Source organism: Myotis nattereri (genome assembly GCF_964212035.1).
Source record: "Myotis nattereri genome assembly, chromosome: 3".
NCBI lineage: Eukaryota > Metazoa > Chordata > Mammalia > Chiroptera > Vespertilionidae > Myotis > Myotis nattereri.
Window position 1 is genome coordinate 59,435,701 of NC_138077.1, and position 27,152 is coordinate 59,462,852.

The following is a 27,152-nucleotide window of genomic DNA, read 5'->3' on the forward strand; positions in this document are numbered from 1 at the left end:
GTTATTTATTTGTATCATAACTGTAAACCTACTTTTTTCCCCACCCCTATATGTAGACCTAAGGAAGGATAATTTTATAGGAAGAGAACTGAATCTTAAAAGAATATTTAACACTTTAAAAGCAGGTTGGGTTTTTGTCACCGTAGACTAGAGATATGAACCATTGGTTGATCAAAGTGAAGCTGAGAGCAAGATTCAGACCACAGATCATAGATTCTCTGACTCTGATCTAGAGATGATTAGAACACCAAGAGGTGACAGTCTTTCTTGGGTTTGGAATATAGAGACAAATGGAAATAATCCCTTTTAGACCTAACCTCTCTTGCATTCTGAAGCTTTAATTCACCATGACTCATGATGATTGCACAGTTTAAATAGGAATATGCATTTGTTTTCATGATAGCAATAACAAAATTTAATAATGCCATTACTGAATTAATCTTTGATAATGGCTAACAGAAGGTTAAAATGTTAAGATTCTGAAAATGTTCATATTAATTATTAGCTGTGCTAAAATTGGTACACTAGAGTTTTAGAGAATAATCCAGATGCGAGCATGACCTTGCTTTACTATCAACAAAACTTCCAAAGCAGAGTCATGAGAATAGAAGGATGAGGATTCCTTGCCTGCCCAATTGCAGACTGGGGTGAGAGAAAACCCTTTAAGTAGATCCTCTCTGGCCATGCAGGATAAGCTTTCCATTTCAATCAGTACCTTGGCTCGCTTGAGCTGACAAAACATTGTTGTTCTCTTAACCTTTGCCAAGCTGAAAATTTTTTACAAGTATTTTTTCAGTAACAGCCAGAGTGATTTATGGCGTCTTTTAGCTCTTTTCAGTTAGAAAAACTGATTTCATTTCTTTGTCTCATTCTTTTTCTCCTTAGTATTTCCACTCTCTTGTCTTTGGCCATAATCCCCTTTTTAACTTAATGCAAACATTACTTTGTTTTGCATAGTTATTCAATGTGTCTGTGTCTAATGTGCTTTAATTATGGAGATCAAATTTCTTCAATTTTCTGGGACAGTTTCTATTTAAAATATTCTGTACCATGTTCTCATAAACTATCAAAACCATCTCAAATACCATTCAGTTCCTTGACAAATATCACTGTTTTCCATGATGCTGTTTTTAAAATTTGAGTGCAAACCTATGAGAGGGAGATACACAATAGGGTTTGTTGTTGTTTTTTAAATTGATGTTGGAGAGTGAATTAGGGAGGGAGGAAGAGAGAGAGAGAGAGAGAGAGAGAGAGAGAGAGAGAGAGAGAGAGAGAGAGAGAAAGAGATCAGTTGCTTCCTGTACACACCCTGACTGGGATCCAACCCCCAATCTGGGTATGTGCCCTGACCAGGAATTGAACATATCGAACATGTGACCTTTTGGTGTACTGGGACGACATTGCAACCAACTGAGCCACACTGGCCAGGGCACAATAATGTATTTTTAAGAGGGGAAACTCTGATTTCAGACAGACCTGAGTCTGTTACTTATTGTGTGTGACCTTGGACAAGTTATTTAACTTCTCTGTGTTTCAATTTTCTTATCTATAAAAGGAAGATAATATTATCAAACTCATAGGATGTTGTGAAGATTAAGTGAGAGAACTTTGGCACTCAACATTCTGCCTGGCACATCGAAAACCCTCCGCATCTGTTAGCTATTATTATTTTTCAGCACTAAAGTTTCATATGAATACTGGTTATCATAAAAGAATTATAAGGAAAAAAATGCAATTTTACCACTCAAGTAAAAGACCCTATTATGAAAACTACTAAAATGCTGATTGTTGTGATTTTGACCTTGGTTAGTAGATAAATGGGTATTTGTAGGTTAATAATTAGTCCTTTGGAAAGGAAATCTTTGTAGAAAATATAAGCTTCGTGGGGTTCACTTGGGAAGGCCCAGGATGGTAAACCTTAGAAAATAGACAATTAGCTTATTCATATTATCTGTTTAATAAACACTGTGTCCTTAAATCGTGTCTCAATGAGAACTGGCTAGCAAAATGGGACAAAAAAATATATTCAAAGATCAAAGATGGCTGAATGTGTTTAAGGATTTTCAACATGGAAACATTATTCTTTCAAGCAGAAAGAAAATGTGCAAACTCAGTCTCTCTCTGTCCAATCTCCAGGATGGAAGAGAGTTGTTGCTGTTTTTATTTGTTTGCTTGTTCTTTGTTGTTGGTTTTGGTTTCAGTTTTTCCTCATTAACAACTTTTAAAGATTGTAATAACCATTGGCAGCCACTGATAATGTCAAATTTTTCCTGATACTCCACACAAAGTATTCAAAGACTTGCCAAGAAATGCTGGACAAAAACTGGAAAGAATAAACAATTATTAAGCAAGCTGAGTTCTTTAAACAAGTATGAGGGCAAAAAAGTGCCATCATTTCAACAGCAGATGATGAAAATGACAATGCAAATATTGTATTAGTTAATATACATCTTGGCTGAATTTTTTTTTCTCTTTGTGTAATTGTATGCTTTTTAATGAAGGTTATTCATGATATGTATAATTAATTGTGACTTAAATTTTATACCACTGTAAGACTTTTGATGTAAAATAGTTTATAAGTAGGAAAAAATAAACCTTTTTAAAGAATAAATGCCATAATTTATACATTTTGAAATATGGTTATAATATTTATAATTCATCAATTATTATAGAGATTTCCCCAGCCCAAGAAAAGAAGAAGGCTTTAAAAATCAAGGGTAGCAGCTACAAAAGCAGGTGTTTCACAGGATATGAGAAGCAAAGATAAGGAAGAAGCCTTATTCCCCTTATGCATACCAAGCTTAATGAAAGCCTTAGCTTTGATGATATAGGATGAGAGAAGAGGAAAAATACCAAGAATAGACATGGGTGAGTTTTAAAACCTGAAAAATGGCTTGCAAACATCATTTTTGTCTATTTTATTCATGAGAATTTCCCCAGCACTCACAGTAGTGTCTGGCACCTGATAGGTATTCAATAAATATGTGCTGAGTGAATGAATGCTAGTACATGATATTCATGCTTCCTGCTAGAATTCCAGGCCTGCATTTAAATATATAATTAAATATATAATTAATAACATGTTTCACTTATTCAACAAATATGTGTGGTGTAGAACAATTTTGCACTAGGTAGAATGCTAATGTTATAGAGGACGAGAGAGAGAGAGAGAGAGAGGAGAGAGAGAGAGAGAGAGAGAGAGAGAGAGAGAGAGAGAGAGAGAGAGAGAGAGAGAAGAGTAATACTGACTTGAAAAGCTTATAATAATTTAGTACAGTGGGGGGGGGTGACAGACATGCAGCAAATGATTATAAAACACTGTTATGAGAGTAATGTGAATGGTATAAGCAGAACTCTGTGATTGCATTGAAAAAAGAGCCAATTATTTCTTCCAGGTGCCTCAGTAAAGAAGAGGTAAATTAATTGAGAAGGTTGGTTTTAGCTCTTCTTGAATCTTTTCCTACACTTAGCTTACTCAACACAGCTCTATGCTGATTTCCCTTGTACTTCTTTGAGGTCTCTTTCACCTCCTTTGCTGGGTCATCTTTTTCCAGATTCCTAAGGATTTACAGAGCAAATAGAATATGAACAAGAATTGGTAGTTATCATAAATTACTATTTCAAGAAATTGATAGTAAAGGAAAAGGAGGAAGCAGAGAAAATGAAATAGAAGGATAATATTTGGGAGCAGAGAGGTAAAACCAGAGAAACATAACCAGGTCTTAGTCCTCCTACCATCAAATCGTCAAGATAATAATAAGCATCCATCCATACCTTCCCACTTTCACCCCACATCTATGGCAATTGAAAAGGGAATTCTCCTACTAGCAGCCCCTACCTCCCACCTTCTTCCCACATTCTCCCAAACTTCACACATGTCTGTTTGTTTATCAGTATGACAATTAAGAATTCCTAGGAACCTCTTACCTTCTCTACATGCAAATTTATGATTATTTATCCTGATTCTTGAAGCTATGGTTGTTTTTTGGGACAAAAATATTCAAGAGAAAAAGATCTACACAGTTATAAATGAACATAAGATATTCATTCTATAAGAGGAATGGTGAAGTTATGGTGAAGGAAAGGTTTTCTTTTCCTTTTTTTTCTTTCTTCTTTCCTTTTGCCAAACCAAGAGCATGCTTTAACAACTGGGAAGGAAGAACTAGAAGATTCCTATCTAGCAGGGTTATAATAGGCTTTATTTAGGTTCAGTAAGAATAGCAATTTCCTCACCATATTATTCTTAATATCATTTAAAACGCTTTTAAAAATCACAGATTAATACTTTAGTTGCTTTAGAGTTTACATGGTGTTTCGATTTTCAGATAAAAATAAACAGAATCCCAGTATTCTTTTCACTTTGGCATTTAGATTTTTTTTTTTAAATATGATAAAAAAGCAGGCTTGCCTCCCGGGTGTAAGGAGAGCTTCTAGCTGTAAGAGTCAATCAATTGGGAAGGGCATTTGCGGGTAGGAGTTGTGAAAAATTGCCAGCTTGACCTTGAAAATAATGAAAAATAACTGAGACTAGTGGCAATGAACATTTATTTCCCATGTGCTGCAGTCTTGCTCACATTTTTTATTTGGTTTAAATTTTTGTCCTCTACCACCTACTCACACGTACTCGTGTGCACTATTAACATCATAATATATATTAACAAGCCCTCACAGCTGGTTAAGAAGCTTCTTCTAGCAGGCTAATTAACATCACTTTGATTCAATGATGCTGTGCATAATGTAATCTAATAAAACTGCGTTGTGTGCACTGAGAAGCAGTCAGGATAAAAGAATAGTTCATTAACCAAAAGAGGCAGCAGCTAGGAATACAGATACACTAGCAAAATCATCCTGATTTATATAGCTTGGTAGGATTTTTTTTTTTTTTAGAGGAAGAAGGTTATTTTTTTTAATTTTTTTTTTATTGCTTAAATTATTACAAAGAGTATTACATATGTCTCCTCCCCCCCCCCCCCCCCCCCGCTGCCCTTGACAATCCCCTGGCCTCCCCTACCCACCAGTGTCTTATGTCCATTGGTTATGCTTATATGCATGCATACAAGTCCTTTGGTTGATCTCTTACCCACCCCCCTCCTGCCCTCCCACCCTCCCCGCTTGGTAGGATTTTGTCTATATTTCTTTGATTCCATATATATGCATTGTGGTAGGTAAATATAAAATGATAGAATCTCGAGGTTGGGAAAGATATAAAAGACCATCTACTCCAATGAACTGTATAATATTTAAATTATCTCAAAACATTTGCTCCCTAGCATATATGAGAAACACCTCCATGTACCCTAACATCCTTTCTTCACCCCTACCCCAAAATGGCAAGAAGGAGTAAAATATCTCTAGAGAAGAGGTTTCCAACCTGGGCTGTACAATAGAACATCCATAAAAGCTTTAAAAAAATCTCCATGCTGAAGCAACAGACCAGGTAAATTGTATCAGAATCTCTGGGGTTGGGACCCAGAAATCTGATTTTTTTAGCAGCTTCCAAGTGATTCTAAATTCAGGCAACACTGAAAATCACCTCTCTAGAGTCAATACATCCTGGAAAAATTGCTATTCTAGGAAACCAAAATTGGTCACTCTGCAACTTTGATCTATTGGTCCTAAAAGAAGTTTTCTTGGGAATTCTCAGCTGAAGCTCAGGGAAAGACTCTTCTCCTTGCCAAATAAAAAATTAAGTAATAGGTTATTTTATAAAGCATGAGTGAAAGTTTTAGAACTATGTGACAGGCATCACATATAACTCCCACTTGTTTTTTAGCCCTTGAAGAAAACATCCCTTTCCTTAACCTTTTACATATCTGAGAAAGAGAAAATTGGATAGAAAAAGTTTCATGTAGAGACTGGCTCCTATGGACATGATTCTGTCACTGCTTCTCTACTCATATAATACTTGCCCATCTCTTTCTTATGTGAGATATGATAATGATACCATTGTAATTAGCTAGTTATTAATATTAGGAAAGGAGCAAAGGGAAGGCTAGACATTATACACATGTCATTTGGGCAGCTAAACTAGGAAGCTGCAACTTTGCACTCCCCAGGAACCACCAGCCTATTCTCTGCAAAACACTAGGGAAAGGAATACAGCAAAAGGAAGATAGACACATGCCCAGTAAAGCTGGAGTGACAGAGGGTAGAATACCTTCCTGTCATCACACCTGGGAACAGAGATCATTGGCCAGAATGGGAGTGGCTACTGCAAACATGTGAAAATTTGGGAATACTTCATATCCTAAACAAAGGAGTTCTCTGGTGACTCTCTTGTGCTCTTGGCTTCCTTGCATTCACAAGGAAGGAATGTGTTTTCTCCATAGCCATGTGACCCTGAGGGCCCCACATGCAATGGATTGATGGACTACAGTAGTAAAACACAAATTAGGCTAGCCTGATGCTATATTGCACACTGCTCAATTTTGGAATGGAAACTCTGGACACTGCTCTGATTTTTAGCTCTACTAAAGCCCCAGCTGCTCTTCTTCTATGGTGGTACAAAGGGAAATGAAACCTTGGAAACTCAGGGGGTTTGATTCCACAGAGTTGAAACTTTCTACAATACCTCATTCTCCCATGTGAGTCTCAGAAAATTCTTTTTCTTGGGCTATTGCAAGAAATCTACCCCCACTAGCAACCAGGGGAGACAAGGCCCTCTCCATTCCATTAACAAATAATATTCAAGTAAATATTTTATTTTAGGACACAGGAGATGGGCTTTCTCTATCCTATAGTAGAGATATTGTAAAGTAATAATCATGCAAAAATCCTCAGGATATTGAGCAAGATAGTAAGACTGTAAAACATCTCAAGATATTGCTCCCTTCCCTTTTTTTGTTTATATATGCAGGTATGAGCAAAAGCAGGTTTACAGTTGTGATACAGTTTATTCTTGTATTATTAATTAATTATTGTATTATTTATTATTATTAACCTACATTTGCCCACTTCTATATAATGATATCTTAAAAACTAAATGGCGCTATATATATTATCAGTGATTTTCAACGACTGTGCTGTGGCTGGCACACTGGTGTGCCACAAGAATTTTAAAGAAATTTTAAGTCATCAGTAGGCAATAACTGACTATTTAGTCAGGGGCACTGGCCTATTTTCTCCTAGATTGTCAAATAAAAAAATGATAATAGCCAACACAATAATAGCCATCTGGAGTGAATGAATCAAAATTGTACCTATTTTTTTTTTGGTCAGATTGGCAAAAAAATTGAACATATATTTTGGTGTGCCACAGAATTTTTGTTATTAGTTTGTGTGTGACATGAAATGAAAAAGGTTGAAAATCTCTGTATTATATTATATATTATATGTTATATATTATATATTACATACTATATATAATATGTTATATGTTATGTATTACATATTAAACATTACATATATATTATATATAAATGATATCTTGGAAACTAATTGGCCTAACTCCTGCAGTATCATAGTATCAGGTTCTTCTAGTAGTTGATTACAAATTCATCCATTCTGAGGAGAACACTGTTGCATCTGTAATGGCCTAACTGAACAAAGATGGATAGTATGATAATCACCCTTTCACACGAAGTACTCTAGAAATACTTAATAACAGATATCACTTCTTCAGTTTCTTTCTTCTCTAGGTTAAACATATCCTCAATTCTTTCAACTGTCCCTCAAAACATGCCTTTACTTTCCCTCAGTATCTTGGCCACTTTCCTCCTACTACTCTCTAGATATATCTAACCTTCTTAAATTACGGTCCTTAGAAATATGGAGATTACCTTGTTCATCCTAGATACTTTAAAATAGAAGTCTTCTTACTTTAAAGACTGAGATAAGTTGTTTTTCAATACTTGAAAAATTTATTAATGTGAAGAACCATTAAATAAATAAGTAATAATTCACTATAACTTGATGATACACTATTATCAGATGTTTATATTGTCAGGAAGGTCTAAGCAAATGAAAGAATGGAGTTGCCATTAACTTTTCAGGAGAAAACTTAAGAAGGAGAAAGTTTTGAAGGAAAGACAGATCAGAACTTAGTTTTGGACTGTTAATATTTTAGTGCCTATTAGTTGATATTTGGATGTTTAAGATAGGTATTCTGGGGAGAAGTCTGAGTTATTAATATAAGAAACTCATAAGTTTGTGAATCACCAGCATTTAGACAGTACTCAAAGACATAATTTTGGATGAGACCATCAAAAGAATGAGTATAGATAAAAAAGAGAAGAGGTACAAAGACTGGCCGTAGGGTAATCTGACATAGTGAAGGGAACAATAATTAAATGGAGCAGTCACTGAGGTAGTTATAAAATCAAGAGTGTGTTCTGCATGCCCAGTGAAGGGAAAAAGTGCTCAGCTGTGTCAAATACTGCTGAAAGTCTGATAAGATGAAGACTTGAGGTCATGGATGATATTGACAGAAGTGGTTGTGATGGAGTGGCAAGAGCAAAAGCTTGTGTAGAGAGATTCAAGAAAGAATACGTATATAGGAATTAGAGATCAAGTGTATAAATGCCTTTTTCTTTGGGCTTTGCTGTAAAGAGGAGAAGAGAAATGGCACACAGCTGGAAGGGAAGTGAAATCAACAGAAAGGTGATTTTTTTTAAGGTAGAGAAAAAACTGTACATTTGGTTTTGTTTGTTTGTTTGTTTGTTTACAGTCTTTTTTTTTATTGCTTAAAGTATTACAAAGGGTATTACATATGTGTCCTTTTTTTCTCCCCGCCCTTGATAGTCCCCTAGCCTCCCCTATCCCCCAGTGTCTTATGTCCATTGGTTCTGCTTATATGCATGCATACAAGTCCTTTGGTTGATCTCTTACCCCCCTCCCTCCTGCCCCCCAACCCTCCCTGGCATTCCCACTGCAGTTTCCATTTGTTTATTATGAGGAAAAATCCATTAGAGAGGAGGGAATCAATGATAAGTGAGAAATGGGGAAAATAGTTGGAAGATATCCTTGGGTGGCAGAGGAAGATCTAAAATATATGTTGAGGGCCTAGCCTTATCTAAAAGTACACAGAGATTATCCATAATAACAGGGGAGAAAGTAGAGCATATGGTCACAAATGCATTAGGGTGAATAGAAAAGGTGGTGTTGCTTTTGAAGTTATTTAAGGATTGCTCTATTTTCTCAGGTAAAGAGGAAGAAAGGTCAGAAGCTAAGAAGAAGTATGAGGGAGGAAGTTTAAGAAGAAAAGAGAAGGAATGAAATAATTAAGTCTAACAGTATAGGAGTTTAATTGCTAGACAGTATCAATGGCCCACTTAAGGTTAATAATCATGAGCATAAAGTGAAACCAGTCAACATGGTTGTGTGTTTTTCTCTAGTCATGTCAACTAAACAAATACAGGCATGCAAGAGACATAAAATTGATTTTAACCAGGATTGAAGACAAGTGAAAACAATATAGCAAGGAAGTGGAAAGAGGTCGAGAGCATTGGCCAGGGAGTTAGTATAATGATTGACTAGGGAACTCAAGCTGAATAACAAAGGAAGTGAAGTCATGAGCAATGAGATAGTGAAAAAGAAGTAGGATAAATACTTTATTGGTCCTGGTGAGTTCACATGATTGTTGGAATTGAGATACTAGGAGAAATAAACTAGAAAGATTAGTGGAGGAGATGGTCAGTGTGGGAAGCTTGAAAATGAAGTCATGCAGGAAATCATGCAGGGGTTTCAGTATTGACAAATACAAGGTTTAATATGTGACCTATAGAGTGGTCGAGGTAATGTGGAAGAGGTCATTGGAAGAGAGAAGGTTCAGAAACTAAAAAAATCAGTCAATTGGAAGGATCATCTATGCATATAAAGAAATTAACAAGAATCGTGACAGCTGTACTATTGGAAAGAGTGACAAATGAGGAGGAGTGATATTCTGGGGGTCAGTACATGACTGCAAATAGGCGGGGTAGTGGGTGGAATAGGCACCCACTGATGATATAAGAATCAAATCTTGGGAGGGAGATGGCTTAGAGGTTGTTTTTGGATATTTCTTCTTTATGTAACATATAGTTGGTTTCACCTTCAGCTTATCATTGATGTATTTGTTTAACATTTATTTTATTTATGACTTGGATAAAATTATAAAACAAAACAAGACCTAAGGATAGAATAGAGCTCTGAACCATGCCACTAGAAACCTCCCTTCAGGTTGATACTCACCCATTAATAAACACCCAACTAATTATGGTATGGTTTGATAATTTTATTATCCTGTCCATAAAGATGTCCAGTATTGTGAAACATTCTTTGCCTTATTGAAATTTTATATCAAGTGCAATGTTTTTCGGACAAGTATATACTGCCCCTAGTAGTCTTCAAAGGTCCTCAACTTCCATAGGAAAATTATTCTAATGTCCTTGCATAAAAATATTTTAAAATCAATAGAGACATATTAAACATAATTTGGATGACCTCTTTAAAACTGAGGACTTACACACTTCTTTCTGTTCCAGGGTCTCCATTTATCCTCACACTGGTACCAAGATGTACTACTTCAATTGTTATTTTAAAAAACAGAGGATGCCTTAATACTTAAATGATGCATTTACACAAAAGCAGACCAAATAAAATCATTATGTCCTCTATATTTTGCAGTGTTTCAAATAAAGAAAAAGACATGGGTGGCCAGGCATATGGTAGAATCATCACATGGCGTGTGGTAGAACTGGAAGATCAAACCCACGGAAATCAGTACCATGTTCACATTGCTAAACAGTGATTTTAGTTCATCTAAATAGTGTCACTCATCACATGAAGTTAACGGAATGAATTTAAATAATACTTTATAGCTTTATTAGCATTTAGACTAGAGTGGTGGGGGGCATGGCCTGCAAGGATCGACCCACTGTGGGAGTGCTGCTCATCCCAGTCAGCTGAGCAGCTGTGGACCCTCCCTCTGAGAGGCTGCTCCCACTGTAGGAGCGCACTCATCTTGGTCAGCCGAGCGATGCTCTCACTGGGCGAGCACACTGACCACGAGGAGGCAGCTCCTGCCTTGAGTGTCTGCCCCCTGGTGGTCAGTGCATGTCATAGCAACTGGTCAACCAGTTGTTCTGCTGGTTCCACGATTTGGTCGCTGGGCTTTTATTATATAGGATGAGCTTGGTATATAGTTTTATTTATAGTCAATTATCATTAAAATAAAAATAATTTAGGTAGATTCTATTATTTTCTCTTAGTAGGGTTTAATTATTACTCAAGTTGAAGAAATACCAGTCTTTTCCATTTTCCTAGTCTAAAGACTCTGATTTTTAAAATTAAGAGAATAAAATATCCAACATGTCTTGTCCCTTAAGGCTCCATGCTGGCAACCATAAAACTACTCATTTTTCTTCATCCACTAAAGTCACACTTGTATTAGTCAGTTAACATTCCCCCCAATCTCAATAGCTTTACAGAAGTTTATATGTACTTCATATGACAAGTCTCATGTAGTTCCCAGAGAAGCTCTTCTCAGCATGGTTACTTAGATACCCATGCTTACAGACTTAATCTGGACATTAGCTCCCCTGATCACCAGAACAAATGACAAATTGCACACTGGCTTTTTAAAGTTTTCACCTAGAAATGCTACATATTGTTTCCAATCACATTTCATTGGCCAAAAAATAATTTCCTGGCCATACCTTCAAAGGCAACTAGGAAGAGAAGTCCTACCACATGAACGGTAGGGGAATTGGGGAGGTTTGGTGGATAATACGAATGACTTCCCATATTCCTAGAACCTTACAAAATGAATACCATATTTGTCGGTTTAGAATGAACATTTGTGCCAATTAGAGTTTTTTGTTTGTAAACAACAGAAATTGACTCCAGCTAACTTAAGCAATAAAAAGAAATTCATTGAAAGGACTAAAAAGAAACCATTAAATAATCATGTTCAGAAAGATTAAAAAAAACACACACACAGAGAAGTTCAGGATGTCTCAGTAGTAGAATAAATGAATGGCCTCTTCAAGGTGCCTCTACTTGGGTGAATGAAATTCACACAAATTCAGTCTTTTTGACGTTCATTCAGGGGGTGAAAATTAATTGGTTATATTGAGCCATATACCCACCCCATGGGTAGGGGACATCAAGCACCCTAATATCTCATTTCAGTGAGGAAGGTAATTTCCCAAAAGAAAAATCATTGTTATTATGGAAAGAGGAACAATGGAAAGCCAAAATGCAACCTTTTTTAACATTTGAAAATTTGAACTTAACTAAGCAGTCTCCTGGCATCTCCTCTATTTTTTGATTTTCAGAAGTTTGCTGTTCTTATGACCATCAAATGGGAAACTGACAAGAGAAGGATCCTGTCTGCCCACAATGATCTTTTCTACCGATATGCCACATAGCTGGTCTTTCATCATGAACACTGTTTTGTGTCATCATCATCTCCAACAATCATCTAACAATCATCAGGTTGTGAGATTAGATGGCCATAATTCATCAGAGCAAGATGGGACGGGAAGGAAATGAAGGACCATGCGTCTGCATCATGGGGAACTTCCTGGAGAATGATGATTTGGGGGTGGGGACAGCTCCTGAGAGAAGTCTTGGGCAGTCTTAAGTACTAGTATTATGACTGGGAAAAGGAGCCACAGGAAAACATTTTTACAGTAAGAGTATGAACACAAAATACTTTCTTTCATTCCACATTTGCACCATCTGACCTTTGAAATTTGGCTATCATTGGGTTCTTCATGAGTACCACCTGTTTTTCTACTTTGGAGAATCTGTTATAAATAAAATGAATTATTAATATTTGGCAATGCAGCTTCGAACACTGAATAAAAAGTTTTACTGACTACTCTGCCGAGTCCTTGAAGACAGATGGACCAAGCATGTGTGCATCATTTGAAATGGCAGCAGTTTGCAATGGAGGGCCAAAATCTCATTCTGTCTACCCCGCTCCCACACACACTACTTCTGCAGGCTGAGCTCTCTGAATAATCAGAGAGAGAGAGAGAGAGTTCTGCAAATTCAAGAAAAAGATAATAGCACAAGTCTGGGATGGATTTGAATTATATTTAGTTACTTTTATTTAACTAATTTTTAAGAAAAGACTGATGCCAAAGATTCTATAGATGTGTTTACAATATAAAACATTTGTAGTGAATAAAATTCTCCCTATAGAATCGCTCACTAGTCATAAACTAAGCAATCCAGATGCTGTATTTACTCTCTCAGGCCTTAAGTAACTGCTAGTTTACAGAATGGCCCCGAAGTAGAAACAAATACAAAGATAAGGAAAGGCATTTCCATGCCAGTTTGCTAATAAGTTGCCACTTCAATTTCCTAAATGAATTCCTAGTGGCCTAAAAGAGTTGACATAGATTCTGAACTCTGTCAAACTTTTAGAGAAGAGCTTAGAAGTTAGTAGAAAAATTGATAAATTAGTTTGATTTTGAAAGATTGAAGACGAAATAATGAAAACATTAGTCACTGTATTCATTCCTTAGGCTGGGAAGTTGAAGTCAATTTTTCTAGGAGGCAATGTGGAACATAATGATTCTATATTTTAAGGGCTCATTCTGAGTATGGATTTAGAAATGCATTATATACAATGGTACGGATTACTGCATAGAAATGCATTATACGGAATGCTGCTGACTGCAGCATAGTGGATTGAGGCAGCTATTTGCTACACCCTACACCTTCATGGGGTCATTGTAGGCTAGAGACTGGATCTTAACCGAAATCTAATCATGTTCTTCTCCTGATGAAAATACTGAAATGGCTTCTCATTGATCTTAAAGTCTAAAATCTGTGACATGGCTGGCAACATCCTGGCCTGATCTACTACTTGCTTACCACTCCAATCTTAGCTCATGATGCTATACTGTAGCCACATTCTCAGTTCCTCCAATACCCCAAGCTCCTCCTCACATCAGGTTCTTTGCAGATACTGGCTCCTTTGACAGGGATGCTTGTCCTCCATTTGTTTAGGTGGCTAACTCCTAAACATCTTTCAGGCCCCAAACTAGTCATCTTTAGTATTCCCTAACTCCCAGAGAGATCAGGTCTCTTTATTACACCTTTTTTTTAAAAAATTCAAAGATATTGAGGCCAGAGGGGTTATAAATTAATGATGAGAAATAATTTGTACTAGTCATGGAGCAAAGATATTTCCCCAAATCAGAAGCAGGTTCTTTCCAAAATCTTATTGGTACAGATTTTTTTTCTACATGTAAAATACGTTTCTCCATTATACTTGGAGTCCAAGGCTAATTCAAAAAGATTGACCCACTGAAAAACATGCTCAAAATGGTGCTTTCAGTACTATTTCAACTACATTTAGCCACAGTTTATAATATTATTTACATAGGAAAAGACAGAATTTTACATAAAGATATCAAGAATATATTTATCCTGTGGCAGCAGCTTTCCCTTGTAACCCCCTTCCCCACGACAGAGATGATAGAGGGGTCTAGGGAAAAAGAGGTGGGAAGAGGAAGGCTGCCATAGGAGGAGTCACCTGAGGCTAAGTTGATACTTCTACACACCTGTAACATTTAATTTCCCACCTCTATACCTCACTTCACATGTGACCTGCAATAGAAGAATACATCATAGGGATATCCCACAGGGGAAGAGAGGTATGTGGAACAGGGTTGTAATATTGAGAAAATATTCCAAAGGTACCAGTTTATAAATCAGACAGATGTTCTTACCTCAGGGAGTGCTTGTCCTCATGTCTATTAGCTAAGACATGCTCTTTCCAAAATAATAATTAGAAGATTTTTCTTAAGCATGAAGCCAGAGGGAAGGTATTTGAATCATTTATGCAAAAGCCAAAAGATTTATGCCTGCTCTGTCCAGAGAACGTCTTGCTAGTGGCTGGAATTCTTGTGTCCATCTGCCAGACACACGTTGCTTGTTTTCCCTAGGTGCGGCTAAAGACTCACAATTGTTTTTTTCCCCCCTTTCCATCTCTTCCTTTTTAATATTCCCTATTAGTCTACAAAGTGCTTCAGTCATTATAGCCTTACATCTTAATATAATTGCCAAGATTAGAGCTTATCCTTCATCAGCACATTTTAGATTGGCTTCCTGATGAGATGTTAAGAAAGCAGACACCTTAATCTCACCAGAAATAGTTTATAAATCATATTTAAAGTAGGTCTCCTCTGTGAAATTAGTTTGCAAATAATGCTACCTCCTATGTGTTGATTCCTGTGCCTATCTCCTAAGTTTAAAGCTATAGCTTACATCGGCAGTTTTTGACATCTATCCTCTTCTTATACTTTTCTTGTTACACTTTCCACACTCATTGCCTCAAGTCTTTGTTAAAACTACATATGAATTTAGACAAGGGAAGAGGCTGGTGGTTGTGTGTTTGGGAGATGACCAGAGTACATTTGTATTGAAGAGGACCTTAGAGTCACCAATCTGATTCATAAGGGAACTTCTCTTAAAGTTGTGACTATGAAGTAAGAACACTGTTTTTTGTTTTGTTTTTCTAGGCTTCTGGGTTTATTTGAGGGTAACTTCAAGTGGATGTGGCCCTTTTGATTGACTTCTTTTGTTGTTGCACCACTTTTGATAGTACTGATATAGGTAAAGAAAAAACTTTTCCTCTACCATGGGAAACAACAGCCATCTGAGTATGATAATAAATGGCAATCGGCATCGGTCTTAGTCTCAGGAAGAAAAAAAGGAGTGATAGGAATATGGTGTGTATTATTATTATTATTATTATTATTATTAAGAGTGTCCCATCTAAAGAAGTAACTGCTATATAATTCAAGTAAAGTATTGCCATTTAGGAATATGGGCCCTGCTATCAGTCTTTTCTCTTTTTCTAAAGAAGCCATAAATCCAGACTTTTATGTGAGCTCTCTCAATTCTTTCAGAGTTGGCTCACACTAATGCTTTTTCGTGACTTTACAGGATAGTTTGGCATCTATTTTTCAGGAGACATTGACATCCGTTCTATCTTGACTGACTCATTTGGTGGGAACTAGAAGTCCACATGCCATTGCAGATAAAATAGGGTAAGAGGTTTACGAAAAGGGAGGAGTAGGGGAGATACTGCAATATATAAAGATAATGAGTATTGGTTTTTTTTAAAAAAAAAAAAGCTTTATTTTTTACCAAAATATCTATATTTTACCAAACTGAACTCTTGAGATGTCAAAAACATGTATGATAGTGAGAAATTTACAACTTTTAAAAGAAGTGCTATAACCTTTAAAACAGGCAATGAAAAAGGAATATTGGAATATAGAACTGTCATAAGTCTAGGAAGACCTGTTTTTTTTTCCAAGCCTCACCCAAGGATATGTTTCTATTGATTTTTAGAGCGAGGAAAAGAGAGAGAGAGAGAGAGAGAGAGAGAGAGAGAGAGAGAGAGAGAGAGAGAACATCAATTGGTTGTCTCCTGTTCACACCCCAACCAGGGATCGAACCTGTAGTGTAGGTATGTGCCCTGACCTAATGGAACCTGCAACCTTTTGATGTATGGGACAATGCTCCAACCAACTGATCCACCCATCAGTGCAGAAGACCAGTTCTTATATAGAATTGATATTCATTATTAGCAAAAATACAAAGAAATGCCCTGTGTGATAAATGACAAAATTGAAGATACCAGTTACCTGAGATGCAATTTGGGAGGGAGTACCAAAGGGCTTTAATTGTGTTGTTGGTATTTTATTTCTTAAGATGGGTGATAGGTATATAAATGTGCACTATAATTGTTATAAAATTGTATAAGTCTGAACTATTTCATAATAAGCACATTTTAAAAGAATAAATGTGAGACCCTTTTCAGATCTGTGAATGGTTTTCTGCCAAACAATTACATTTTCTTTTCAAGGGCAAGAAGGCAAAGGCTCTTAAATTTTTCTTCTCTCACTAAAAATCTCTCAGCCTCTGACAGATGACAGGAGTTGTTAAACTGAAAAGTACACTTCAGGTTGGCAGGAACATGGAGGGGTTACCAAAAATGTGCTAGCTGATAGCACTGCTATGACTCCAAGCAATTGGACGTAGACTTCTCTGTGCCTGGAAGGAACAGAGGAAAAGTAGTATTATATTCATGGAGAAAACTTCATGAATCAGAGTGATTTTTCTCAAGGTCAATGAGTTATTAAGTGATGGAGCATTGACCTCAAACCTAGGATTTCTGATTCTAAATATTTACTTTCTATATATGCTCTGGGTCAGCTCAATGGTTGAGCTTTCCCAATGTCTAATAGTGAGAGGTATTTGATGAGGGGGGGGGGGTCCCAAGATTCCAATCCTCAAAAAATTAATAAAACATCTTTAGTCCCCATAATAAATTGACAGGGATCTATAACTATGACTTCATCAAAACTCTTTCTGGACAATTATCTGCCAGTGACTTATTTTCCCTAATCCCACAGTTTGAGGTCACCAACCTGGGTAGGACCATGGATTTGGCCATGCCCCAGACTTGATGATTAATCTTGTTCTTAATCATGGGTGAATTAAAAAAAAAAATAAACCTCACATATGAGAATATCCACATTCTTGCATTATCTGTCTGATGGCTAGTTCTGTCTAACATAGTGCCTACGTTCTTATAACTATAAAACTTTCTTTAAATAAGTTATTTATATTCATGTTTTAATTTTCTTTCTCAGCAACATACTTATTTTCTTATTTTGTCATTTGATTCTCATGAGTTTTCCAGACATACAATGATATTATCTGTAGTCATAAGTTTACCTCATTCTTTCCAGTTTTTAGATCTCTATTTTTTCTCTCTCATCCAATTGAATGAGTAATACCTTCCGTGGAATGTTAGCTAGTAGTATTGACAGCAGGTAACCTTGTCATATTCCTGACGGGCAGGTGCTCCTCATCAAATCCTAATTAAGATGCTATTCATGTGATGGTGGCCACCCTAGCAACTGGAGGAGGTACATATCTGTTCCTCTTCACTGAGGGAGAGTGTATGTTAGTGATTTTCCAGCCTTTTGAGGTATTACTGACATATATTATGTAAGGTAAAGGTGTACAAAGTGATTATTTGATACACAAATGTATTATGAAATGACTACCACAATAAGGTTAGTTAATACCTTTGTCCTCTCACATTATTACAATTTGTGTGTATGTGTGGTAACATTTAAGGTCTATTCTTTTAACAACTTTCAAGTATGTAATACAGTATTGTTCATTATAGTCACCATGTTGTATATTAGATCCCCAGAACTTATTAATCTTATATCTGGAAGCTTGTATCCTTTGACCAACACCCCCCTATCCCTCACCCCCTCCCCTCCAGTCCATGATAAGCACCATTGTATTCTATTTCTATGAGCTCAATATTTTTTAAATATATTCTTATTGATTTCAGAGAGGAAGGGAGAGGGGGAGAGAGAGAAACATCAATGATGAGAGAGAATCATTGATCGGCTGCCTCCTGCACACCCCCTACTGGGGATCAAGCCTGCAACTCAGGCATGTGCCTTTGACCAGAATCAAACCTGGGACCCTTCAGTCCACAGGCCAATGCTCTATCCACTCATCCAAACTGGCTAAGGTTAGCTCAATATTTTTAGATTCCACATGTAAGAATGTAGAGTATTTGTCTTTCTCTGTCTGACTCTTTTCACTTAGCATAATGCCCTCAAGGTCCATCCATGCTGTCATAATGTCAGAATTTCTTTCTTTCTTACAGCTTCATTATATGTATACTAGAGGCCCAGTGCACGAAATTCGTGCATGGTGTGTGTGTGTGTGTGTGTGTGTGTGTGTGTGTGTGTCCCTCAGCCCAGCCTGCACCCCCTCCAATCTGGGACATCCCTCTCATAATCCGGGACTGCTGACTCCCAACCGCTCACCTGCCTGCCTGCCTGATTGCCCCTAACTGCTTCTGCCTGCCAGCCTGATCACCCCCTAACCACTCCCCTGCCAGCCTGATTGACGCCTAACTGCTCCCCTGCCAGCCCAATTGTCCCTAACTGCCTTTTCCTGCAGGCCTGGTTGCCCCTAATTGCCCTCCCCTGCAGGCCTGGTCATCCCCAACTGCCCTCCCCTGCTGGCCTGATTGCCCACAACTGTCCTCCCCTGCCAGCCATCTTGTGGTGGCCATCTTGTGTTCACATGGGGGCAGCCATCTTGTGTGTTGGAGTGATGGTCAATTTGCATATCACTCTTTTATTAGATAGGTTAATTTTATATATCTCACAGCTTCTTTAATTATTGATTCATCAATGCACACTAAGATGTTTCCATACCTTGGCTATTGTGAATAATACTACAATGAACATGAAAGTGCAGATAGTCTTCAAGATGGTGATTTAGTTTTCTTCAAATATACACCCATAGGTGGAATTGCTGGATTATATGGTCAGGTTCCCATTAGCAAGGAAGAAATAAGAATGGATTTAGAGCAGACAACTAATGGTGTTTGCCTTAAACAGACAATTTGAAATAATGTTGTCTGAATTCCTTTAGCAAATGTGAGACAGAGACCTAGTAATTTCTTAGGAATAAAAGAAATATAAAACCATAATAAATTATGAATACCACTTTCTTCCTACCCACTCTTGTCCATGGCATAATTAATTTCAGTAAAAATCAATTGTATAATTTCTATTAGTTGAGGAAGATCCATGAAATATGAAAACATTAGGCTTTCTATTTACACAGAAAATATTTTAGTATAAGATCTCTCTTTCTCTTCTCTCTCTTCTCTCTTTATCTTTCCCCAGCACTCTAAAAATTCATTCATGATATCATTTCCAGAGACCACTGTTAAGAGAAAGCATGATGATCAGTTAACACACACACTCAAATAACTTGGCCAAATATAGAGATCCAGTTTATCCAAGAAGTACAAATTGCTTTATATTAATGTTAGAGAGAAGACATGTTTCTTTCTCTTAGCAACATTTTTCTCATAAGTAGATGACTATTGTTTTATGGTCCTATAACAAAGTGTTCCAAACATTATTGAACATGTCAACTGCCACTTTGAACAGGCTTGAAATGCCTGGGGCTCTAAAAACTGATAAGAAACATCAGAACTTATTTCAGCTTTTCAAAAGCTTCTTGACACTCCAGGGAAAGATATCCTTATCATGGTTGCCTCTTCTAAGTAAAATCAAAAAGCAGACCAGCTACAGCGCCAGAGTGAGATGCTCGTATTAATATTCTTGCTCCCAACATGAGGATTTTTGTCTCTTAAAGTTATTTGCTTGCATGGATGTAAGAACGTTCCAGTTTTTCATGGTTTCCTCTCTGTTATGAAAAGGAATTAAGTGAACTTTTCCAAATTTAATCTTATATGTTTAACTTTTAAAAACTCAAATTTGAATCTTGTAAGCTTCAATATAAAGTAAGCAAAATAAGCCAGTCAGAGAGAAATAAGTGTCACATGATCTCACTCATATGTGGAGTCTAGTGAACAAAATAAACTGATGAACTAAATAGATCCAGTGACATGGAAGCATGGTAGACTGATGAATCTCGGAAGGTGTGGGGGAGAGATTAACCAAAGAACTTATATGTATCTATGCATGATCCATGAACACAGACAACAGGACAATAGTGTGGTGAAGGCTAGGGGTGGGGGGGCAGTGTGTGAGAGTGGGGTAGAGTGGGGTCAGTGGGGGAATAAAGAAGGGACATCTGTAATATTTTCAACAATGAAGATAAATTTAAAAAATAAATAAAGCCCATTACTTTAACATTCAACACATATTTTTGGTTTGTTTATGCATTGTGTACATACCCTGTAGTAAGAACTGAGACACAGTAGTGAATAAAATAATGGTCTCTGTCCTTACTGAGCTTACAGCAGAGTGGAGAAGACAGATATTGTCAATCAAAGAAGGTTTCTCTGGAAAATTTAAAACTAAGTTATGATTTAGTGTTGCTTAAGGAAAGTAATGCCAGCTGCTGAACCAAAGACACCTCAATTTTTCAGCAGCTTAAACACTAATGAATTACTTCTTGCTCATGTCACAGTCAAATGAAAGCCTCAGGCACCTTCATCTTAGACCTCTGTCCTTCTCAAAGTCCTCTGAATCCTTCCCAGTCAGGTGGTGGATGGAGAAAGAGAGCAAGCTTTACTTGTGGGGAAGTTTTATGGACCAGGCTTGAGAGTAACACATCACTTCTACCACATTTTATTTAGTTACACGGTCACACCTAACTGCAAAGGAGGCTAGAAAATATAATCCATGTGCCAAGAATGAAGAAGGAAAAGTGGACACCGGTGAGCACAAATAGTGTCTGACTAAACCTGAAGGGCAAGTAGCAACAAGCCATGAAAGTTGAAGGGGGAGAGCGGTAGAAGCGAGGTCATGAAGAATGTTATAGGCAGAGAGAACATAAAGTGAAAAACTGAGAGGTGAGAAAACATGGTAGTTGGGAGATGAAAGTTGTCCAGTGGGGCTGGAATATGGAATTCAGATTGGTGAAGTGAATGATAAGGTGGTCATAAAAATCTTTGTAGACCATTTCAAGGAATATGGGTTTTATCCCAAGAGAACTAGGGCTCCATTTAAGGTTTTAACTAGGGAAGTGAAATGATCAGGTTAAATATTTTAAAAAACCGTAACTCCCATAGTATGGAAAAGACATTGGACGAAACGAGGGAAAATAAGACTGAAGGCCAATTAAGAAGCTATTTAAATAATCCAGGTGATGGGCCCTAAACTAGGATAATGGCACTAATAGGTCTAGAAAGAAAATGTGGATTGATTTGGGAGATATTTAGGAGGCAGAATTAAAACAGTATGATTTCTGATTGGTGTTCCATGCAGCTTCAACCTGCAATGTTTCAGATATGTTTCTGTATTTTAGCTAGGTATACTTACTGGTTCATCTAGGTAAGCCAGAAAAAACACTTCCAGTTCATATGACAACACAATTGTCAGACTTTGGAATGAGGTTAAGGTGTCCCCAACTCAGAGAGCAAGATATAATACCAATATATCCATTCAGAATTATAAATGCAGTTGCAGATTTATTTCTCATCCAAGGCTACTTGCCTGAAATTATTACATAAATCAATCACTGAGATGAATGAAGAAATCCTCAATTGACTCTGGGCATCTGATACCCTATTATTCCCATTTCATAGCCTTCTAAAAATTACAGGATTGCCCAAATTGAAACAATTTTCTGCTTTATCATGAATCAGGTTATGTCTTGGTTTGCGGTGAATGTTTAATTTTGACACTGGCTGAAGAAGTTGGGGACATCTTAGATGAGAAGCAAGAGGTGCCAATACCTTGCTGTGTAAAGGCCTTTCCAGCATATTTCAGGACATATTTGTTTGGCAGAATCCAAGACTGTGTTCTGGGACCTACTACCTGAATACATTCTGTTTTTGCAATATCAAATCACAAAGATGCTGCTTGCCAAGACTCACACTGTTGTCCACCTGGCCAGGCTTGACCACTTTAAGAATTGAAAATAGCAGGCAGAAGGTCCTGGCTGACATTGTGAAAATTAGGCCAAGCCCACAAGCTCATGTTTAGAAGCAATTGCTGGCTGGATTCTGAAGTCTCACCATGTGTCCCCTACTCTGCTCCCAATCAGTGATCCTGAGTGATGTCATGCTGTTCTGGCTCTATTTCTTCATCCCTCTCTCCATTAAACATATCCAGTTCCTTAATTCCTCATCAATCCTATTTACTTCCTTGTACATCACAGGTGTTCTGGTGCCACATTCGACCTTCAACCTGTCTGAACCTGGCATCTGGCTCCTCCCCAGGAAATAGGTATGTATTTCTTCTAGTACTCTACTTTCATTCTGGAGCTTCCTGCTCTTTGAAGAGTCTGTGCCTTATAACTGCTATTGTAGCCTCACTCAGACATCACAGTTCTGCTCTGCAACTAGAATTATCCATTGGATCCCATCTGTCCCTTCAAGGTGATACCACTTGCTTTCTAGTCCTGTAAAATATGGTCATAGTGCTGGCCTCTTTTTTTTCTTTATATTTGGAATTGACTAATGACAATTACTCCTGTTTCTGAATAAAAGTCTGTTACTCCACATTCTTGCCAGCACTTGTGGTTTGTTGATTTGTTGATGATAGCCATTCTGACAGGTGTGAGATGATACCTCATTGTTGTTTTGATTTGCATCCCTCCAATGATTAGTGACTTTGAGCATGTTTTCAAATGTCTCTCTGCCTTCTGTACGACTTCTTTCAAAAAGTGTCTATTTAGGTCCTTTGCCCATTTTTTTATTAGATTGTTTATCTTTATTTTGTTAAGTTGTATGAGTTCCCTGTAAATTTTGGAGATTAAACCCTTATCTGAAATAGCATTGGCAAATATGTTTTCCCACGCAGTGGGCTTTCTTGTTGTTTTGTTGATGGTTTCTTTTGCTGTGCAGAAGCTTTTTGTTTTGATGTAGTCCCATTTGTTTATTTTCTCCTTAGTTTCCATTACCCTAGACAGGGGTGGGCAAACTTTTTGACTCGAGGGCCACAATGGGTTCTTAAACTGGACCGGAGGGCCGGAACAAAAGCATGGATGGAGTGTTTGTGTGAACTAATATAAATTCAAAGTAAACATCATTACATAAAAGGGTACGGTCTTTTTTTTTTTTTAGTTTTATTCATTTCAAACGGGCCGGATCCGGCCCGCGGGCCGTAGTTTGCCCACGGCTGCCCTAGGAGCTGTATAGGTGAAGAAATTGCTTCGGCATATGTCTGATATTTTGCTGCCTATGGAGTCTTCTAAGATTTTTATGGTTTCCCATCTTACACTTAAGTCCTTTAACCATTTTGAGTTTGTTTTTATGTATGGTGTAAGTTGGGGATCTAGTTTATTTTTTCTTTTTTTCTTCTTTTTTTGCATTTTCTGACCAAATTTCCCAGCACCATTTATTGAAGAGACGGTCTTGACTTCATTGTATACTCTTGCCTCCTTTGTCAAATATTAATTGACCATAATGGCTTGCATCTATGTCTGGGTTCTCTGTTCTGTTCCATTGGTCTATATGTCTGTTCTTGTGCCAGTACTGGGCAGTTTTGAGAACCATGGCTTTGTAATATAGCTTGGTATCTGGTATTGTGATCCCTCCAACTTTGGTCTTCTTTCTGAGGAATGCTGTGGCCAATCAGAACCCTCGTCCACTGCTGGTGGGAATGCAGACTGGTGCAGCCACTGTGGAAAACAGTATGGAGTTTCTTCAAAATGTTAAAAATGGAACTTCCATTTGACCCAGTAATCCCACTTCTAGGAATATATCCCAAGAAACCAGAAACACTGATTAGAAAGGATATATGCACCCCTATATTCATAGTAGTACAATTTACAATAGCTAAGATTTGGAAACAGCCTGAGTGCCCATCAGCAGATGAATGGATTAAAAACAGTGGTACATCTACACAATGGAATACTATGCTGGTATAAGAAAGAAGGAACTCTTACCATTTGCAACAGCATGGATGGAACTGGAGAGCATTATGCTAAGCGAAATAAGCCAGTCGGGAAAAGATAAATATCACATGATCTCACTCATATGTGGGATATAATGATCAACATAAACTGATGAACAAGAATAGATCCAGAGACAAGGTGGCACTGAGCAGATTGTCCAACCTCGGGGAGAAGGCAGGGGAGGGGAGCGGAGGGGGATTAGAGATCAACCAAAGGATTCGTATGCATGCATATTAGCATAATCAATGGACACAGATACTGGGGCAGTTGGGGGCTTGCCCTTGGGGGTGGAAGTCGTGGCGGGGCCGGGGGGGGGGGGGGCGGTAATCAGAAAAAATGAACATATAATACTTTAAACAATAAAAAAAAGTCTATTACTCATGTTCTTTGGTTCTATCATTAGAAATACATTTTGAGTCTCAAAATATATTTAAAGTTGATTTTTACCCATCATTTAGTTGGCAAATATCTAACAAAACTGCATGATTTTATTCAGATGTTAAATACCATGGTTTTAAAATATTCTGGAGTTTGTAGCTCTGCAATTAAACTGAAAAAATACAGCCTTAAGTTTGTTCCTTTTTTCTAAGTACATTAAGATCATCAATAACTATTGCTGTTTCTTGAAGTTTTTTTTTTAACTCTCAAAGGAACTTTCTACTTCATCCTATCAAGTTTTACTACAGGGTTTTAATGTGCCTTCGGCATTCTTTGCATTCTTTTTGTTCCCTTGCTTCTTTTTTTGAACAGAAGACATTTTTTAAAAATAATTTTTTTAATAAATAACTTTTTGTTATGAGTAGCGTTTGGATGTTTTGTAACTTCTAGTTTTTTAAAGATCTCTGTGAAGCTTTCAACTTTATGATGATGTGATGACATGAGGAAGCAGAGTTAGGCCATGAGATACAGAGTCCTTAGGAGGAAAGAACTACAAGCCTGTGATCTCACAGATAGCTTCCAAGTTACTTACATTAGTATCCAATAAACGTTCTCTGTCTACAGAAGGTGAATACATATTTGACAATTAACTCAACGTGCAGGTATTGTCCTCTTCTATTTCAGGGTCGTTCCCCCCCCCCCACACACACACACAAAATTATTGGACACACTTTTGACAGCATAATGACTCTTTATTCCTGAATAGCCAATAAGTACTCTGAGACACAATGCCTCACTGATTCTTCCTATCAAGATCCCATTACCTGTGTATAGCCTGATTCCAAAAGGAGTCTTGATTAAAGATAACATGTGGTGGACAAATGAAACAGTAGTCTTAAGAATTTTAAATGCCCTAGCAATAGCTACCACTTATTGAGTACCTAATATTGAGCATTCTGTTAGGTGCATTTACAGATAATATTACTAATCCTTGGATATTCCTTGTAATTTCCCTGTTGTAGATAAGGAAAAATTGAAGCTCTGAAAGGTTAAGTGACTTATTGAAAGTCATAGAGCAAGGAAGTGCCCAAACCAGAATTTGCAGGCAAATTTGGCTCCAATGCTCAGGCAAACGCTAACGCATTACACCATGTTGCACATAATGCCTATCCATTCTAAGGCTTGAAATGGTGGCAGAATGGATTGATTTGGGATAAGTGTAGAACTTGGGGAACAGGAGAACTTTCAGGATCATCCAGAAACCTAAGAAGATCTAGGTGAATTTGCAAAGGAGCAGCCACCTGGGTTGGGGAAATCTGGGGACAGGAAGCCAGTCAGATGTACTGTCAGTAAGCAACACAGCCCTGTGACAAATACAATCTTCTTACAAGTGCTTGGTCATTTTATTGATTGATTGTTTGTGGTTACCTTGCCTACAAATGAAGGTTGTTACAAGGTTTTTGTGTATTTACTTGTTTGAAACATTTGATTACTCAAGAAAGTTAATTGGGTTCCTCTCTGCGTTCACTTTGCAGAAGGAACATCAGAACATGTGGTGATAGAATGGTGGTAAAAACAACTTGTCCCTCTGTGATTCTTCCTCTCTTATATCCATGAAGAATTCCTTTGTAAAAACAAACTGTAGTACACTTCTTACACATAAAAATGTGCTTGGTCATCCTGGTAGCGTTGGGATTGTACAGTTTATTTGACAGTATTTGTGAATCTTTTTTTTTTTCTTCATTAGAATTGCATTCCTTCTTAGAATTATACTGGTTTCATCAATCTGCTGTAGAGTAAACAAACAAAAATATAAATAATTAGCCAGTTTGTACGTAAATGCCAACCTAGAGCAAGTATCAATATAGGGATGGGTCTCCACAGAGTTAAATGTAAATTTCTAGTCCTACAGGCTCATTTCATTGCCAAGTTCAAGCAGCTGATTATGCAATAACATCAGATAAATAGAACTTCAATGACAATTTATATAGGCAAGGAAAATATGCTAATGTTGTTGAAATATAGTTTAGTATTCTCATTCATGTATGTTTAAAATCACTTGTCAGTGATGATCTTTCAACTTCTTTATAGATCAGGAAAAGTCATATTTTATTACTTTAGATTTATTTATTTATTTATTTTAATAAATCTTTATTTATTGTTCAGATTATTACAGTTGTTCCTCTTCCCCCCCCACCATAGCTCCCCTCCACCCAGTTCCCACCACACCACATGCTCTTACTCCCCCACCACACTGTCCTTGTCCATAGGTGTAAGATTTTTCTCCAATCTCTTCCCGCACCCCCCACAACCCCTTCCCCCTGAGAATTGTCATTCTGCTCCCTTTCTATGTCCCTGATTCTATTACATTCACCAGTTTATTCTGTTCATCAGATTTT

At 37.2% G+C, this 27,152-nt stretch overlaps 1 long non-coding RNA gene across 1 annotated transcript in view; it reads left to right on the forward strand.

Annotated features, from left to right (window-relative positions):
• The window catches only part of LOC308516100, a 52,516-nt gene that overhangs the window by 10,811 nt on the left and 14,553 nt on the right, over positions 1-27,152 (forward strand). Inside the window, exon 2 of the long non-coding RNA XR_013995703.1 lies at positions 22,636-22,703. This is a non-coding gene — a long non-coding RNA (uncharacterized lncRNA). The remainder of the gene's footprint in view (positions 1-22,635; positions 22,704-27,152) is intronic.